Source organism: Eurosta solidaginis, chromosome 1 (genome assembly GCF_040869045.1).
Source record: "Eurosta solidaginis isolate ZX-2024a chromosome 1, ASM4086904v1, whole genome shotgun sequence".
NCBI lineage: Eukaryota > Metazoa > Arthropoda > Insecta > Diptera > Tephritidae > Eurosta > Eurosta solidaginis.
The window spans coordinates 85,308,788-85,321,996 of NC_090319.1; positions in this window are offsets into that span (position 1 = coordinate 85,308,788).

Consider the following 13,209-nt stretch of genomic DNA (forward strand, 5'->3'; position numbering starts at 1 on the left):
CCGCTGTTGATGTTGCTGTGGCACCAATTCATTACTCATTTCAGTGAATACCACATGAAATGCAATAAATACTGTGCAATGTTTATATTTTATTTCTTAATTTCCAACAAATTTGCAACAATAATTAAACTTTTCAATTTTTTAAACAAAATAAGAAATGCGCAACGAAATTTCAATTGACAAAACAGCTGACTTCGAAAATTCGAAATTCCTATTCCCCAATTATTGTTCTCCCTAGGAGAACAGAATTGGAGGAATTTTTCCGCGGGAATAAAAAAATCCGCGAGAACAAAATTCCGCGAGAATATTTAGAATTGGTCTGATTATCTATCCTTACTGATATTCGTTTCTTTTTCATTTTAGGTAATTCGATTTGACGATGTGGGCATAGCAATATTCCAGCTGTGGCTGTAAGAAGAACGTACATTTGCTCAAACTACAAGAAAACTGCGGCAACTGTCCCTCGGCCTTTTTTGTATCACATATAAGGCCCTACCACGCATATTATAGGAAAGGGTCAAGTTCAAAGGCTCAACATCACCTGCAAATCGACTTTGATAGCACGAAATGGGGCTGCATATATTCCGGTATTATATCTACAACACTCATATCTATGCAAACTGATACTAACAACACCATCCGCGCAGGAAAAATTGAGCACCATCAGTGTGAGCTTCGAAACTCAAAATGGTTTCAGAAAGGGCACGACTACGAATGAGTTTATGTCTTTACATATGTAGTTTGTACATATAAATATGCACATATGTAAGGTTTACTAGAAAATTGAGGAAATTATTTTGTAAAAACCATTGTATACATAATTTATTCATAATTAAATATTCAGCCCAATTCTAAACGAAAATTCCGTGCGAGTTTTTTCCCTTCTCCCATTCCTCGTATTATAAATAAAAATTCCTTGAGAGTTTTTTCACTTCTCCCTTTCCTCCTATTCTGAACAATGTTCGAAAAAGAGGAAACCGGTTATGGGAGAAAAGTAGGTATTATGAATGTGAGGGAGAGGGAGATTTCTTTGCCATTTCATAGGAGTTTTTTCACTAGTTAAATTGAAGGGAATGCATCAAAATAGTTAAAGGAAATTGGTTCTTTTAAGAAAGAACACTTATTTGTACAAATTTGCGCTAAAATATGTATTTACATTCTACCACAATATTCTCACTGTTAATACAACAACAACAGCAACAATATTCTTTATTTTAAGTCGAAAAGTATATCATAAGCAACGGAAGAGCTCTTTGTATATTTGATGCATCCATCCAGAAATTGCGCAAGGATTTTTAAAGAATGCTTAATTAGATTTTGGCATATGGCGAAAGGCGAACTCAACTCGACATGGCCGCCAGAAAATTGCTTTGCAGAATGAAAGCAGGTAACTCCGGCGGATTTGTGTTAACCCGCCGTCTTCTTCTTATGCTCCTCTGTTGATGTTGCTGTGGCACCAATTCATTACTCATTTCAGTGTATACCACATGAAATGCAATAATGTGCATTGTTTATACCTTATTTCTTAATTTCAAACAAATTCGCAACAATAATTAAGCTTTTCAATTTTTTAAACAAAATAAGAAATGCTCAACGAAATTTCAATTGACAAAACAGCTGACTTCGAAAATTCGAAATTCCTATTCCCCAATTTTTCTTCTCCCTAGGAGAAAAGAATTGGAGGAATTTTTCGGCGGGAATAAAAAAATCCGCGAGAACAAAATTCCGCGAGAATATTTAGAATTGGTCTGATTATTTAAACAAAAGGGACGCGTTTCATTCATATAAAAAGCGAATTGACAGAAGGTAAACGGTACGGGTAAGGCCAAAACATATTTCAGGCCCCACACTAGAAGGGGAAATTGTTGAAAGCATGGTATACATCAAATCTCTATCTACAGAACGATATCCATTCAATATTGATAACTTGGCGTTGATACCTCTTAGGAAGTAGAAGGTTCTTTCGATTGCTCCTCTGCAGCATGACCATTTTTTAATTCAGTGCAGTGTTCAACACCTTGAGCTCTAGTTTTTTCAACAATTTCACAGCTGGAGTCAGGTTCCTTGTTTTCACTAAGTTTTTATGTGTATATTTTGGTTACAAAACATCTAAAATTATCCGGTAAAATTTTGCTGAAAGACTATAATAGTGAAATAAGGCGTTCTTGAAACAAATTTTGAAATAGCTCGTTATCCGAACGTTTTCTGAGATATGGCGTTTTCGAAACCGCAGTCGAAATAGGATTGATAATTCACTCAACAGTTGATATGAAGTATTATCTGAAAGGCTAGAACTTTAATTGTTACACATATACCGGAAAATGAGAAATATCTTTCAGGCTCAACACTAGAAGGCGAACTTGTTGAAAGAATGTTATACATCAAAACTCAATGTACACCACGAAATCCACCGATGGAAAAATGTAAATTTCTTTTGAATTTGCAATATGAGATCCCAGGAAATCCCGGAACCCCCGGAAATTTAATAAATATAATCCCGGGATTTTGGGATGAACAACTGGTTCGAGAATGCTGGGGCTCGATGCCTTAATACGTACCCTCCGTAGAAACTAGTTTATTTCCTGTCTTGTTTTCACTTCTTTTACTTTGTGCTTCCATCCAGAGATGGTTCAAGGTATAGGAAAAATGTCAGAATCTGTAAAATTTTTTTACATACAGCAATTATTGAGCCTCGACTGCACTAGTCGCCACGCGTGTGTGAGGCTGACAATTGGGTTACATAAGTTATAAATTGTGCTGCATCGGCACAAATGCGGATTTAAGCTGCATACATTGGTGATTTATCGGTAACCTTATAACAGCTGATTCGACCAACCTTATGGGAATCAATGCAATCGATTATTGGTGCCGCTAAGGTCGTAACCGTAACGTAGCCAACCAATTGGTTTTTGGTTTACCGTCGTAACGATAAACAGCGGACTACGTAATACGGCCCATACATGACACATAAACCACGCGCAAATATAAAACGACGAAATTTGTGCAAGCGAAAATTTTGACATACACGGCTCAAAAACACTGCGCAATATACATTTTTAAAGTAGCGCAACAAATGAAACATGTATTTTAATTGTATAAAAAGGCATTATTTGTATAAAAATTCACTATTTATTTTCCACAGTGCTGGTAAATCACGGTATGAGTCGAAAAACTCGCACAGAAGCGTTTATTTTCCATTGTATTTATAAAATATATATTTTAATTGCAAGACCAGCTCAACTCATTGCAGCACTGCGCAATATTCATTTTTCAACTAGCGCAACAAATGAAACATGTGTTCTAATTGTATAAAAAAATTATTATTTACTATTGAATTTGTGTGAATTCCTGTTACAAGCTAGAGATGGTCCTTGCGCCTTCGATATTAACATTTTTAAGCAATAATTACTGATGCTATATTATCAGGAACCACAGGTAAACTGTGTAAGATTTACCACACACGAAGAAAAAAGCATGTGCAATATTTGCAGACATGCGTAAATATCAAAATCGTTTTGATTTTAGCGCAGTTTTCTGCGCAAATAGCGCAACCAGTGCACACACCGGGCAAATCCTTGTGCAAATTGGTAATTGACACAAGGATACTTGAGCCGTGTAATTGGCGTATTAAGGACACGACTACAGCGATACGACATACGGCACCAATTGTAGGGTTATATTTATATTCAACTTTAAATGTACCTACTTTAAATAAATTGAATTTTTTTGTTCTTGTTAATTTTTATTTTTCAATTGTAAAATATTGTCTTTCAAAAATTTTCATTCGGTTGAAATATTTAAAAACGTTTTGTAACATACTTTTAGGAGCGGTTAAATAAAAATATTTTATAAAAATAAATAGTCCTTATTATTAAATATTGATTTATATATTAAATACCACATTGGCGATCTAGCCAGCCAAACATAAAAACCGTCCTTCAAAAACAACGAATCAAATTTTAATTCTTGTATGCTGTATGAAATAATAACGCCACCAGTTGATGTTCAGCAAAAATCGATTTATTCTCTTCCTAGTTATATATTATGCGAGTGGAAACCATATTGACTTCCGAAAACGATACCATAGTTCTGTTTACTATATCCAACTTATTACGTTTTTATCAGCAAATTCTTAAACAAATTGTTAAAGGTGGTGCACTTGAACAAACTTTAATTGATTTACAAAAGACCAGTGAAGAGATTTATTTAAATTCACTTTCAAATAAAGTGCGTAACATCTTGCAACGTCCAGCTCTAACTCGCTAAAAGTTTTGTAATTCGTACCTTTAAACTAGTGTGAAGTGTCCTCACTACTCGAAGAATTATCTGAAAAGCAAGTTGAAAATATATACCAAATATATCGTGAACATCACAAGAGCCCTCTCTAACGCGTATTTGACGTAGACGTGGTGGTCCAAAAACTAGATTCACTTCTATAAAATTAGTTAATTTTCAACTGCACGACGTCGTCTTCGTCGTATTTTTGGATTGTCATTATTTCAGACGTTACCGCTGCATCATTAACATCAGCCTTTCAATCAAACATTGCAAGAGCAACAACAACAAAAGCTACAAATACAAAACAATTAAAGCCATTGCACAATACATTGTCTAATTTCATCAATCAATTTTAAAGCCATTGCACAATACATTGTCCAATTTCATCAATCAATTTTAAAGCCATTGCACAATACATTGTCTAAATTCATCAATCAATTTTAAAACCATTGCGACAAATATTTGGTGAGCTGTATCTAGTATTAATATTTTTTATATGTATCTGTATATGTATCAAAATAGATTAATAATTTGGGTTTTGTAAACGCTCCTTTCCGGACATTTTTATTTCTTCCTATAATATAATTTTTGTAGTTATTTCTATTAATAATGTTTCATTCACCATCAAATAATATACGTACATCTACACCACGAAATCAAGTAAACGATTCACTTATTGATTTGGATAATGAAAATTATCAAAATGATTTACCAAATCCATATGTGAATCAAAATAATGAAATTTTTGCTACATCGGTAAAACTTCCCCAATTTTGGACTAATTGCCCTGAAGCATGGTTCATCCATGCTGAAATGCAATTTAGTCGAAAGAACATTTCTTAGGATGTAATTATGACAATTCTTGATTTTATTCAAAATCCTCCTGAAAATGACAAATTTTCTGCATTAAAGAAAATTTTAATTGAACGGCACTCATTAAGTGAGAATGCCAAATTAGATCGAGTGTTATCCGATTCAGAAATGGGAGATCGTAAACCTTCTGAGTTTTATCGGTCTCTAGTGCTACTCTCTGGAAACAATTTTAGCAAAGAAATTCTTAAAAAGCTTTGGATAAGGAAGTTGCCCAAAAATTTAAGTATTATTCTTACTAGTTCGAATTTGAATGAAATAAGTGAATTAGTTAAATTAGCCGATAATATTTGGGAAGTTTATAATAAAAATGAAATAGCCTCAGTTAGTAATTTTCCAAATTCTAAAAGCGAAAATGCAATTATTTCAAATTTGGTTCAAACAACTAACATGATGTGCAAAAATTTTGAAAAATTGTTATTAGAGATCAGTGAAATTAAAAATCAGATGAGTCAAAATTATTCAAGGTCCCGATCTTTTAGTAGGAATCGTTTTAGAAGTCCTTCTAGATATCGATCAAAGTCTCGTGACAACCCAAATTGGCTCTGTAGGTATCATTATAAGTTTGGTAATCAGGCTTTGAAGTGCGAACAACCATGTGCTTTTAAAAATAATAGTTCGTCAAACTAAAGTTATCCGTTGTTACGGCGACAAACAACGGACATTTAGACACCTTTACACGTCGCTTATTTATTTTTGATAAAACAAACAAACTTAATTTTTTAATAGATAGTGGAGCAGAAATTTCAGTGCTTCCGGTTTCAAAATCTTCAAGTTCGAAAAAGTCATCAGATATTATTTTAACTGCAGCTAACGGTTCAACGATTTCGACATACGGTAAAAAACTTTTAAATATTAATTTAGGACTGCGTCGCGAATTTCCGTTCACGTTTTTAATAGCGGATATAGCTAAACCAATTATCGGTGCTAATTTTTTGTGTAAATATGGTCTCTTAGTTGATGTTAAACGCAAATGCTTAGTAGATCCGATACAAGTCTTTCAGTTAACACAATTTCATGTGTTTGTAATGTTTCGCTACCAAAAGTGTTATGGAATCGCATTTACAATGGAAGCAGTAAGGAAGGCGGTCGGCATGATGTGGTGGTGCACAGTGGCTAGTCATTGTCGGCTGGGGCGGGTCCTTGCCAACCTTACTGTTCCTGCGCCATAAACAGAAAAAAGTTCCTATCATGCCTATCAAAACGGAAAGCTGTCAAAGTCAAAAACTCTGACAGAAGCGCAGAGACCGACTCAAAACGCTTATAAATTCAAACTAAAACGACATCCGGTCGAACCGGATGCCACGGACAGACCGTTAGACATTCAAAAATTTAAAATTCAAAAAGAAATAACCGCAAAAAAAATACCGAACCGGACATGACCGGTTACTAATCGCTGAAAATCAAAATAAAAAAAAACGGTGAAAAATTAAAGGAAAACAAAAAGGCCGAATATACATAGGGGCGCCGCGGGTGGTGTTGCGACGCCCGGTGCATTATCCCACCCTCAAAACCCATGGCCACCGTCGCACCTATATTTCGGTGGCCCCTTACCTGTGTGCCCTAAGTGCCTTCTAAACAAGTAAGGAAGTTAGCATTCCCATATTGTCAACAAATTTCTTCAATGCTCATTATTACTACTAACATAGATTTCTCTTTTGTTTTCTCTTACTTCTTACTACACGGGTTTTGGAACCTATTTAAGCTTATAAACAATTTTTTTGAAAAAATTTTATAGCAATCAAAAAGGCTATATATGTACTAAAATAAAAATATACTATATATGTAATGAAAGAAAATCTTTTTTTTTTGTAGAACTTTGGTGAAATGCCCTTTTTTCTCCTTTTTTTTTCTTTTTTACAAATCTATCTTAGGGCTGTACAGTTTGGATACAACTTCTGATAATTGGGGCCCCCTTACAAAATTAATAGTTGTTGTATTAAAATTACTTTGAGTTTAACTAAACATCAATTCGGTATTACACATAGTATAATGACAGTAATATGTACTATGCGCTGAGAAATTAGTCATAAACGCAACTAGGACTAAACTTGGGGTAAATCCTACCCCTCAAAAAATATTGTTTCACAAGCTCAAGCAAAACGTAAGCTTTTAGCTTCATGGAAAAATTACCGAAGTCATTCACCTGTTCAGGTAAAACATGAACCTTTTAAACTTATAGTACAATTACTGAAATCGTTTTACTTGTTCAAGTGAAACGTAAACTGTTTTACAAGTAAGTGTTAGGGTTGGTATTGTTTCGGGTTTAGTTCGACTCAGTCACCAAAAAAAAAATGTATACAACAAAAAGTTTTGTTTTGCTAGCGCAAGCCAACCCGCATTACTTGTTATTTGCGTCTCTTAATATAGAGTTAATGCATTTTACTGATAATGCAACTGAGCTTGAATTACCAATAAAACTTTATTCCTTACCGAAACAATATCAACACTTTTGCTCACTCCAAAATCATATTCGCCACGATGGCATCAATAAAAAAAATGTATTAGTAAAATTTTACCACAACGCAAAGCAGATTTTAATGCCTGAAACACCTTTTTCTTTGTTTCACAGGCAGTATAAATTGCACACCCATGACCATTAAAATATGCTTTGTTTTTTTGTAGGTAAAAATTTTTTTCTTGTAGAAAAAAGGCAATTTATTATGACTTAAACATTACATAGATATATACTCGAATATGGGTTTTTTTTCTTTTAATTAGCTTTATACCATTTTTGCAACACTAAATAGTTACGTTAAATTGATCTTCGTGGTTTTTAGTTATAGGACATAAACTTTACATTACTATCAATCTTGAGTTGTTTTTATGCTTTTTTAATATTAGTGCCTTTAGCTACAGGGAATTCATTTTTCCATTTTTCTACCGAATTGCAATCCTATTTACAGTGCAAAGGTATTTAGCACATTGGTCTTTGTGTTTTATATAAACAATTCACTTTTAATTTAGTTGTGGTTACATTAACATTATATAATGTTGCGGGGTCAAAAATATAATTTAAAAAAAAAAAAAGGTTAAGGCTACAAATACATAATTTTAGTTCAGTAGTGGAACGAACTCACCACTTTAACCGCTGATGTTCGTTATCGCAATTGGAATGCCCGCAGGCCTATATTCGCTGTCCTGTGATTGTCATTGTAGCAGGTTTATTGTAGCCCAATCTGGTCGTAGTTGGTAATGGTTGCGCTAGTAGTGTTAGTGCCGGTATGGACGCAGTTAATAAAGATGCGCTAGTAGTGTTATTGCCGGCATGAGCGCGGCTAGTAAGGATGCGGCTGGTATTATTGCCGGTATGAGCGCAGTTAATAAAGGTGCGAAAGTCTTGGGGTCGGTGGAACCGCCTGTTGTTGGTGTTAACCTTAATGGCCTCAAGCCTATGTACGTGGCCCCGCTACGTGCGTTGCAACTGGTGTGGCGGTACGTCTGATGGTTGTTGCGCTCGTGGTTGCGCTTATGAAGGAGTTGGGGGAGGTACTACCGATGGTGATGCCCGTGGTAATAGTAGGCACCGTTGGTGGTGGTTGGCGCGGTGGTCCGAGGTGAACAAAGACCCAGGTGGCGATAAAGCTTCGTGCTGGCCTTTACGCCGGTGGTAGTGTCCTCCTAGGTTAAGATATATTACCACCCAATTCCCCTTTTTTTTATTTCTGCGCAGCATACAATTGCCACTTGAACATGCCTAATGGTTGATAGGTTAAAATGCAGATCTAATTCTGGCGTTGTTTCATTGATGGGAAAATGTTCACGTCGTAAGTCCCAATAATCATTTAAAAACACCATCGGTGAATACGTTTTACCACCATCATCTAATTTGGTGTCGATTTTGCCGGCAACTCGGCGATTTTTCTTGATTTTGTTTCCCTTACCAAATTTTTTCTTTCCTTATGTGTATACGGCGGAAACTCAATCTTCAAAAAGGGGCCGATTTTTTTTGTAGTGATGGCTGGTCTGTCTTTTCTTGTTTTTTCGATATCTTTTTATCGCAACTTTCGCCACATCGCTAGGTGTGTTCGCGTGAACACGCTCCCAAGTGGATCGTAGCCGTAGACCGTAGCAGCAGACCGTAACAAAAGTTTTCGCTGTTGATAACAAATATACAAAGTTACTAAAAGAATTTCGTTCTTTATTTTCTGAACCAGACTATTCACAACCAGTTAGACATACAACAGTTCACAGATTAGTCACTGAAGGAAATTTGCAATTTCCTAAACCATGACGTTTAGACCCCATTAAATTCAAAGTAGCTAAAACTGAATTCGATTTTTTAGTAAAGACAGGTATATGTAGACCTTCTAATTCAGCAGTAGCATCTCCTTTACATCTTGTACCCAAGAAGGAGTTAAATGACTGGCGTCCTTGTGGAGATTTTAGAAGATTAAATGTCGTAACAGTTCCTGATCGTTATCCTTTGCCCCATGTTCATGACTTCAACATGAATCTAAGAAATAAGAAAATATTTTCAAAATTAGATTTGGTAAGAGCTTATCACCAAATTCCAATGGCAGAAGAGGATATCTATAAAACTGCAATCACTACGCCTTTTGGCATGTTTGAATTTGTACGAATGCCTTTCGGGCTTAGGAACTCCGCGCAAACTTTTCAACGATTTATTAATGAAGTAGTTAATGATTTAGACTTTGTTTTTACATATATTGATGATCTCTTAGTGGCAAGCGAAAATGAGGAACAACATTTCAAAGATCTTCGCGTACTATTTCAGCGCCTAACGGAGTACGGTTTAAATATAAAACCAAGTAAATGTACTTTTGGCGTAACAAATGTTGACTTTTTAGGACATAATATTTCTGAAACGGGAATTAGACGCTCAGAAGAAAAAGTTTTAGCCATTCGAAATTTTGATCGTCCAAAATCTATTAAGCAGGCACAAAAATTTATTGGTATGGTTAATTATTACCATCGATATATACCAAAATTAGCAGAGTTTACGACAGTTATCTATGATTTAATTAATAGAACAAATAAGAAGCGAGACAAGATTTTAATTTGGGACGATACATCTAATAAAGCTTTCGAATGTATTAAAGAAAAGTTTGCATCTGCGATATTGTTAAATCATTTTAACAAAGATGCAAAACTTTCTTTAAATGTAGATGCATCCAATACGGCAATAGGTGGTGTCATACATCAAACGTTTAATAATAAGTCAGAACCACTTGCATTCTTTTCAAAGAAATTGTCTCCATCCGAAATTAAATATAGTGCATTTGATAGGGAACTATTAGCTATTTATTTGAACATTAAACATTTTCGTTACCTTCTAGAAGGACGTGAATTTACAGTTTTCACAGATCACAAGCCTCTTGTATTTGCTTTAAATTCAAAAACAGAACGCAGTTCAAGACATACTAGACATATGGAATTCATTGCTCAGTTTACGAATGACATTAGGTATATTAAAGGACAAGAAAATGTTGTAGCTGATACATTATCTCGTGCGTTTGAAGTAGAAGCGATTAATAATTCGGGCATTAATTTAAAAATTTTACAAAGTGAACAACAACAAGACAGTGAATTAAGCAAACTTACCTCAGAGCAAACATTTTTAAATTTGAAACTAATAAAAATTCCTGTTCTTAACTTTAATATATGGTGTGAAGTGTCAGGAGAAAATCCTAGGCCTTTCATTCCAAACAATTTAAGAAAAATAATATTTGATATGTTACATGGGATTTCACATCCTGGTAGTAGAGCTACACGTCGTTTGATAGATAAGAAATATTTTTGGCCTAAAATGAATAAAGATATTAATACTTGGTCTAAAGAATGTATAAGTTGTCAAAAATCGAAAGTACATCGTCATACAAAATCTCCAGTTATGAAAATTCCAATTCCAAAATCTAGATTTGAACACATTCACTTAGATATTGTTGGACACTTACCTGTTTCAAAAGGATATCGTTACATATTAACTATAATTGATAGATTTACACGTTGGCCAGAGGCATTCGCACTAAGAGATATTTCTGCAGTTACGGTTGTAAATAAAGTTTTTAAAGAATATATTTCACGTTTTGGGGTTCCATTAGAAATAACAACAGCTCAGGGATCTCAATTTACTTCAAACTTGTTTTCAGAATTAACGAAACTTTTTGGAAGTCATCAAATAATAATTTCTCCTTATCATCCCCAAGCTAATGGAATGATAGAACGTTTTCATAGACAGCTTAAATCTTCAATAATGGCTAGGAATGGATCCAGAGATTGGTATGAAGAGTTACCAATAGTACTTATGGGTTTGCGATCGATTTTTAAAGAAGATATTTCAGCAACACCGGCTGAAATGGTTTATGGACAAAATTTAAGATTACCTGGTGAATTATTTGTTTCAACTACAGAGAATATAACTTCAACGGATGTTTTAAGTAGTTTGCGTGAACATTTTAAAAATTTTAAATCAAATTTGGAACATCATCAAAATTCTAGTGGTATTTTTGTTCCAAAAGATTTAAAATATTGTCATTTTGTTTTTGTACGTGTAATAAACAAACATTCCTTGCAACATCCATATGAAGGTCCTTATAGAGTTATTGAAAAAGATATTAAAAACTTTAAAATTGAAATAAACAATGAAATTAAATCTATTCCTATTGATCGTTTAAAACCAGCAATGATTGATAAAATACAGATACCTAACACAAAAACAAAAAAGAAAGTTACTTTTAATTTATTTAACATTAAATCTCCGGAAGGGGGAGTATTGTAGGGTTATATTTATATTCAACTTTAAATGTGCCTACTTTAAATAAATTGAATTTTTTTGTTCTTGTTAATTTTTATTTTTCAATTGTAAAATATTGTCTTTCAAAAATTTTCATTCGGTTGAAATATTTAAAAACGTTTTGTAACATACTTTTAGGAGCGGTTAAATAAAAATATTTTATAAAAATAAATAGTGCTTATTATTAAATATTGATTTATATATTAAATACCACACCAATGACTCTCGCTTTAAGCTGCAGATATTGGTGCTTTATCGGTAACCTTATAACAGCTGATTCGACCAACCTTATGAGAATCAATGCAATCGATTATTGGTGCCGCTAAAGCTGGAGTCATTGGTGCTTTATCGGTAACCGTATCGGTAACCTTTTAACAGCTGATTCGACCAACCTTATGAGAATCAATGCAATCGATTATTGGTGCCGCTAAGGTCGTAACCGTATCGTAGCCAACCAATTGGGTTTTGGTTTACCGTCGTAACGATAAACAGCTGATTACGTTAGGGATGCGACTACAGCGGTACGACAAACGGCACCAATGACTACAGCTTTACATAAGAGGTGCGGTCATACATTGAACTTATCTGTCAGCCGAAGCAACGCACTAAGCGATGTATGTAAATATAGCATTATGTGGAGTTTTTTTTAAGGCGGAGTTTAACAACGAATATTTTTGTTGCTCATTTTTTACAGCGATAATGAAAGAAACATTTCTCATCTCCATTATATTGAAATATCCTTCTTCTTGGCGCGAGCATTCTCAATAGTTCTTGGAACAACCGACTTTAGGCGGCAAAACATGTTTGCGTAATGAGATGAAAACTTACCTTGATAGTATTGTGAATTCCTACTAGTGAAAAATATTTCTATTCCTCCATTGCCACACCTACCTGTCAAATAATAGCTCACAGGGAGAATGGCCAGAGAATGGAAGAAAGGTTTGGTTTTTGGTCGCCGTTATAAAATTGAAGTGCCATGAACCGCTAACTTGTGTTCGAAATCAGTTTTTCTTTTGAGTATACAGAAAATCAGACTACATATTGATTTTCATTTCTAAATTCTAGTTATTGGATAAAATATGAGCAGCCAGTTAAGCAAGCATTTTAAAATATGTAAATAATGCAATATACCAGTCGTTTACAAAAATGTTTGAAAAACACTATTAGCAAATGATTTAAGTAATCGAACAGCTGATCGAAGCTGTTTATTATTGTGAACATTCGCCACTTATGAATTCACAATGCTTGATAGATTTTATGCGCATCCACGGGTCGGCTATACATTAAGGAACCAACTGGTTTTA